Consider the following 6,323-nt stretch of genomic DNA (forward strand, 5'->3'; position numbering starts at 1 on the left):
TGGGTGAGCTGCAGGGGTCACTTGCAAAGGGACCAGAAATGATAAGTTAACAAAAACTCATTCAGGCAGACGCTTTTGACTTCTGACTCCCATAACTGCCTGCTGCATGAGGGGAAGACATCTCCCATGGGCAAGAAGTCAGTGGGGGTGGGAGCCAGGGCTTCAAGGTACAAGGCTCCTGGTTCTTCCTTCTCTCAACCACCCCCTCTACTCTCACTCCCACTCCTTGTGTACCTCCTCCCCCTCCCACTCCCCTCCTCCTCCTCTTTCCCTCCTCCTCCTTCTCCGATGCCTTGCTGTCTTTTGATGTGTATCTTTCCCTCTTGCCTGTGTCAATCTCATAGTCTGAGCTGTCAGGGTCAGATGACTTCCTGTCTCCGTGTTTCTTTTTCTTCTTTTCCTTCTTTTTTTTAGAGGAGTTCCTCATGGGGTCAGACTTCTCAAACTCTGCTGACTTTGCCTCTTCCTTCTCCTCTTCCTCATAAGGTATCAGAGAATATTTGGTGTCTCCCTGTTGCATAAAGTAATCCTTTGCAAAGTGGCCTTTACAACCACACTTCTTGCAGGTGGTGTTCAGGACAGCCTCGGGGGTGATCTTATGTCCAGTGTAATCCTGGAAGGACTGCCTCCACGTCTCTTCTTCTTCTTCTTTTTAAAGATATTGTGTGTGTATGTATGTATGTATGTATGTATTTGTCAGAGAGAGAGAGCACAAGCAGGCTGAGTAGCAGGCAGAGTGAGAAGCAGGCTCCCCGCTGAGCAAGGAACCTGATGTGGGACTCGATCCTAGGACTCTGGGATCATGAGCTGAGCCGAAGGCAGACATTTAACTGACTGAGCCATCCAAGCATCCCTCCACCTCTCTTCTTGCTCAGTGATAACATTGTTGGAGTCAAGGTCTTTCCTAGCCCCTATAACATTGTTGGGGTGAGGTCTTTCCTAGTCCCTTGGTTGATGACTTTCACAGAGAGGGATACTTTTATCCTATCATTTTTCATTGCTCAGCCAATAAGCTTCACCCACACTTTGTCTCTGACATCTATTTCAGAGGGCTTTTCCATGTGACAGGATGACATGTGAGTTTAATGGCCCAGAGCTTGCTTCTGGCAGCATGGGATTTTGATAAAACCTCCATAGTCTGTCACCATAGCAACCTCTCCTTGGAAAATAGTGTCGAGAGCAGGCAAGTTCTCAGTGGTCTTGGGTCTTCCTGAATTCATCCTTAATGTTCTATGGCTCCTCCATTTCTCTTCTGCTAAAGTTAATTCGAGTGCCTCTGTGGCAACTCTGGGTCTCCCAAGGCTTTTGTGTTTTATGTTAAGTCATAAAGTATTAACTCAAAATGGTCCACAAAAAGTTACATATATGTATATATATATATAAATATATACATATAAAGTTTCCCAGATCAACACTAAAACAAGCAAACAGAGAACAAAAAGACCAAACCAAAATAATAAAGCTTAAAAGACAATATATAAATTTATAAGGAATACTCAAAAACATACAAACAATCCAAAAGAAGGCAGAAAATGTGAAACATAGGAACAGAAAAAGACAAACAGAAAGTGACAAAATGGTAACCTAAATCAAACCATATCAGTAATTAAATATAAAGTCTAAACACACTGAGTAAAGACAATGTCATATTGTTTATAAAAACATGATCCAACTATATGCTGTCTTCAGGAAAATCACTTTAAAGATAATGATATAGAGAAACTGAAAATAAAATGATAAAAAATGTGCACATGGTGACATGAATCAGAAGATAGCTGATAAAAGTGTTGGCATAAGTGTGGAAAATTGGAACTCTTGTGCATGTTGGAATGTAAAATGGTACTGCTTCTGTGGAAAACAGTATGGCAATTCCTCAAAAAATTAAACATAGATTAATGAATTCCACTTCTAGGTATATAAATAAAAGACTTGAAAGCAGAGACTCAAACAGATATTTGTACACCAATGTTCATAGCAGCATTATTCACAGTAGCCCATAAAGGTGGAAATAACCCAAATGTCCATCAGTGGATGAATGGATAAACAAATTGTGATAAATACATACAATAGAATATTATTCAGCCTTAAAAAGGAATGAAATTCTGACATATGCTAAAATATGGATGAATCTTGAAGTCATTATGCTAAATGAAATAAGCCAGACACAAAAGGGCAAATGTTGCATGAGTCCACTTATATGAGGTACTTAAAATAGTCAAAGAGGTACAGAATGTACAGTGCTTACCACAGCCTGGGGGGAGGAAGGATGGGAAGTTATTGTTTAATGGGTACAGATTTTAGTATGAGAAGATGAAAAATTTGAAGATCAATAGTAGTGCTGATTGCACAACAGCATGAATATACTTAATGCTACTGAATTTTGCACTTAAAAATGGGTAAATAGTAGGGACGCCTGGGTGGTTCAGTTGGTTAAGTGTCCCACTCTTGATTTAGGTTCAGGTCATGATCTCAGGGTCATGAGATTGAGCCCCGCATTGGGTTCTGGACTGAGTGTGGAGTCTGTTTAACATTCTCTTTCTCCCTCTCCTTCTGCCCCTACCCCCTGCTCTCTCTCTCTCTCAAAAATTAAAAAATGGGTAAATAGTAAATTTTATGTTACATATATCTTACCACAATAAAAAATATAAATGATATGCTTACAATCTAGAATGAGGAAAATTAGTAGGGATAAAGTTGAATATTACACACTTATAGAGGATCAATTCACTAAGAAGACCTAATGATGCCAAATGTGTTTTATTTAACAACATAGCTACAAGATATATGAAACAAAACAGATCAAAATTGAAAGGAGAAATAGATAAGTACAAAATTAGAAACTGAAAGTAAAAAACAAGACTAAACTAGCACTAAAAAAATGAAGTATTCCTAAAAGTCTCTTCAACAAATGGTGTTGGGAAAATTGGACAGCCACATTCAAAAGGATGAAACTGGACCACTTTCTTACACCATCACAAAAATAAATTCAAAATGGTTGAAAGACCTAAATGTGAGACAAGAATCTATCAAAATCCTAGAGGAGATCACAGGCAGCAGCCTCTTTGTGGCTGCAGCAATTTCTTGCTAGACATGTCTCCAGAGGCAAGAGAAACAAAGCAAAAATGAACTACTGGGACTTTATCAGGATAAAAAGCTTTTGCACAACAAACCTAAACTAAAAGGTAAACCACAGAATGGGAGAAGATATTTGCAAATGACATATCAGATAAAGGGTTAGTATCTATAAAGAACTTACCAAACTCAACACCCAAAATACAAATAATTCACTCATGAAATGGGCAGAAGACACGAACAGACATTTCTTCAAAGAAGACATACAAATTGCTAACAGACACATGAAAAAATGCTCAACATCACTCATCATCAGGGAAATACAAATCAAAACTACAGTGAGATGCCACCTCACACATGTCAGAATGGCTAAAATTAACAACACAGGAAACAATAGCCGTTGGAGAGGATGCAGAGAAAGGGGAACCCTCTTACACTGTTGGTGGGAATGCAAACTGCTGCAGCCACTCTGGGAAAAAGTATGGAGCGTCCTCAGAAAGTGAAAAATAGAACTACTGTATGACCCAGCAATTGTGCTACTATTTATCCAAAGGATAAAAAAATAGTGATTTGAAGGGGCACATGCACCCCAATGTTTATAGCAGCAATGTCCACAATAGCCAAAATATGGAAAGAGTTGAGATGTCCATCGACAGATGAATGGATAAAGAAGATGTGGTATACATATACAATGGAATATTACTCAGCTATCAAAAAGAATGAACTCTTGCCATTTGCCATTATGTGGATGGAACTAGAGGGTATTATGCTAAGCAAAATAAGTCAGTCAGAGAAAAAAAATACCACATGATTTTACTCATGTGGAATTTAAGAAACAAAACAGATGAACATAAGGGAAGGGAAGGAAAAAATAAGATAAAAACAGAGAGGCAAACCATAAGAGACTCTTAACTATAGGAAACAAACTGAGGATTGCTGGAGGGGAGGTCGATGGGGGATGGAATAAGTGGGTGATGGACATCAAGGAGGGCACTTGATGTAATGAGCAGTGGGTGTTATATGCAACTGATGAATCCTAAATTCTACCCCTGAAACTAATAATACACTCTATGTTAACTAAGTTGAATTTAAATAATCAATTTTTAAAAACTGAAATATTCACAAAAAAATTATGTAGCTACTCTGCCCACAGGGGGTGAGCATAACTCCCCCTTTTCTCAGTTTGGGGTGCACAGTGACTTCCCTTCCAAAGAGTACAATATGGAAAGGGGAAAGAAGAGAAACTTAAAATGGAGAAACCTGACAAACCCTACCTCATCTGGATGATCAAGGTCAACATTAATAATCATAAATCGTGTTTATTGTGCATCCTTGCTATGAAGGGATAAAGAAGCATTTTACTTCTGTGATAGGCTGAAAGAAAAACCCTGCCAACCAAGAATACTTTATCTGACAAGGATATCCTTCAGAATGAAAGTGAAATAAAGACGTTTCCAGACAAACAGACTGAAGGAATTCATCACCACTAGACCTGCCTTACAAAATGCTAAAAAGAGTTCTTCAAGCTGAAATAAAATGATGCTACTAGTAACATATGAAAATACACAACATATTGGCAAAAGTAAATGTATAGTCCAATTCAGAATCCTCTAATATCTTCGCATGGTGGTGCGTTAACCCCTCAACTATAGTATAAAGGTTAAAGGACAAGAGCATAAAACAACTGTAGCTACTATAATTTGTTAATGAATACAAAATATAAGAGGTAAATTGTGACATTAAAATGTCAAAGTTAAGTTGTTATCGGCTTAAGATAAACTGTTCTAAGATGTTTTATGTAAGCCTAATAGTAACCACAAAGCAAAAGTCTATAGCTGATTGGCAAAAGATAATGAGAAAGGAATCAGAACATAGCACTACAGAAGATCACCAATTCTTGAAAGAAGGTAGCAAGAGAGGAAGAAAGGAATAGCCTACTACAAAATAGCCAGAAAAAATAAAATGGCGTAAGTCCTTATCCTATCAACAACTACTCTAAATGTAAATGGATTGAATTATCCAATCAGAAGGCCTAGCGAGGCCAGACGGATTTTTTTTTTTTAAATCACCAAACAACATGCTGTGTAGGAGACTCACTTCAGCTTTAAGGATACACATAGGATCAAAATGAATGGCTGGAAAAAGGTATTCCATGCAAGTGGAAACCGAAAGAGCAGGGGTAGCTATACTTATATCAGACGAAATGGACTTTAAGCCAAAATGGGAACAAGAGATAAATACAGTCATTATATAATGAAAAGGGAGTCAATTCATCAAGAAGACATCATAATCATAAATATACACACACCAAATATTGGAGCACCTAACTATATTAGGCAAATACAAATCTGGAGAGAGATATAGGTAACAATGCAATAATAGTAGGGGATATCCATATTCCACTTTCAACAATGGATAGATTATCCCGACAAAATATCAACAAGGAAATGTTGGATTTGAATCATATTTTAGACCAAATGGACTTAGCAGTTATAAATAGAACATTCCATCCAACTTTAGCAGAATACACATTCTTCTTAGGCACATGCAGAACATCCTCCAAAATAGTTCATATGATAGACCACAAAATAAGTCTTAGTAAGTTTAATAAAAGTGAAATCATATCAAGTATCTCTTCTGACCACAATAGTATGAAACTAGAAAACAGTAAAAGGTGGAAAGCTGGAAGACCTACAAATATGCGGAAATTAAACATACTCTTGAACAACCAGTGGGTCAAAGAAGAAATCAAAAGGGAAATCAAAATATATCTTGAAACAAGTGAAAATAGAAACACAACATACCAAAACCTATGGGATGCTACAAAAGCAGTGTAAAGAGAGAAGCTTATAGCAACAAACCTCTAGATTAAGAAAATAAAAAGATCTCACACAACCTAACTTCACACCTGAAGGACCTAGAAAAGGAAGAACAAATTAAGTCCAAAGTTGAAAAAAGGAGAAAACAAAGATTAGCAACATGGGGGGAGTATCAGAGGGGGAGGGAGAATCAGACGCCCGGCTGAGTAGGGAACCTGAGGTGGGGCTTGATCCTAGGATCCTGAGAGCATGACCTGAGCTGAAGGCAGATGCTTAACTGACTGAGCCACCCAGGTGCCCCTCACGATTTTTAAAAAAGATATTGTATAGGGTGGACCCTATTCTATACTACATTTTCTCCAATTCCCTGCCAATGCAAAAAAAAAAAAAAAAAAAAAAAAAAAAATCCTAAAGTGAAGGAAAAGCAGAGAA

The 6,323-nt window shown here is 37.7% G+C and overlaps 1 pseudogene; it reads right to left on the reverse strand.

Moving 5' to 3' along the window:
• Window positions 1-259: 259 nt before the first annotated feature.
• LOC113243481 (zinc finger CCHC domain-containing protein 17-like) lies at window positions 260-1,242 on the reverse strand (annotated as a pseudogene).
• Window positions 1,243-6,323: the final 5,081 nt, after the last annotated feature.

Source organism: Ursus arctos, unplaced genomic scaffold (assembly GCF_023065955.2).
Source record: "Ursus arctos isolate Adak ecotype North America unplaced genomic scaffold, UrsArc2.0 scaffold_19, whole genome shotgun sequence".
In the NCBI taxonomy this organism is placed as follows: domain Eukaryota; kingdom Metazoa; phylum Chordata; class Mammalia; order Carnivora; family Ursidae; genus Ursus; species Ursus arctos.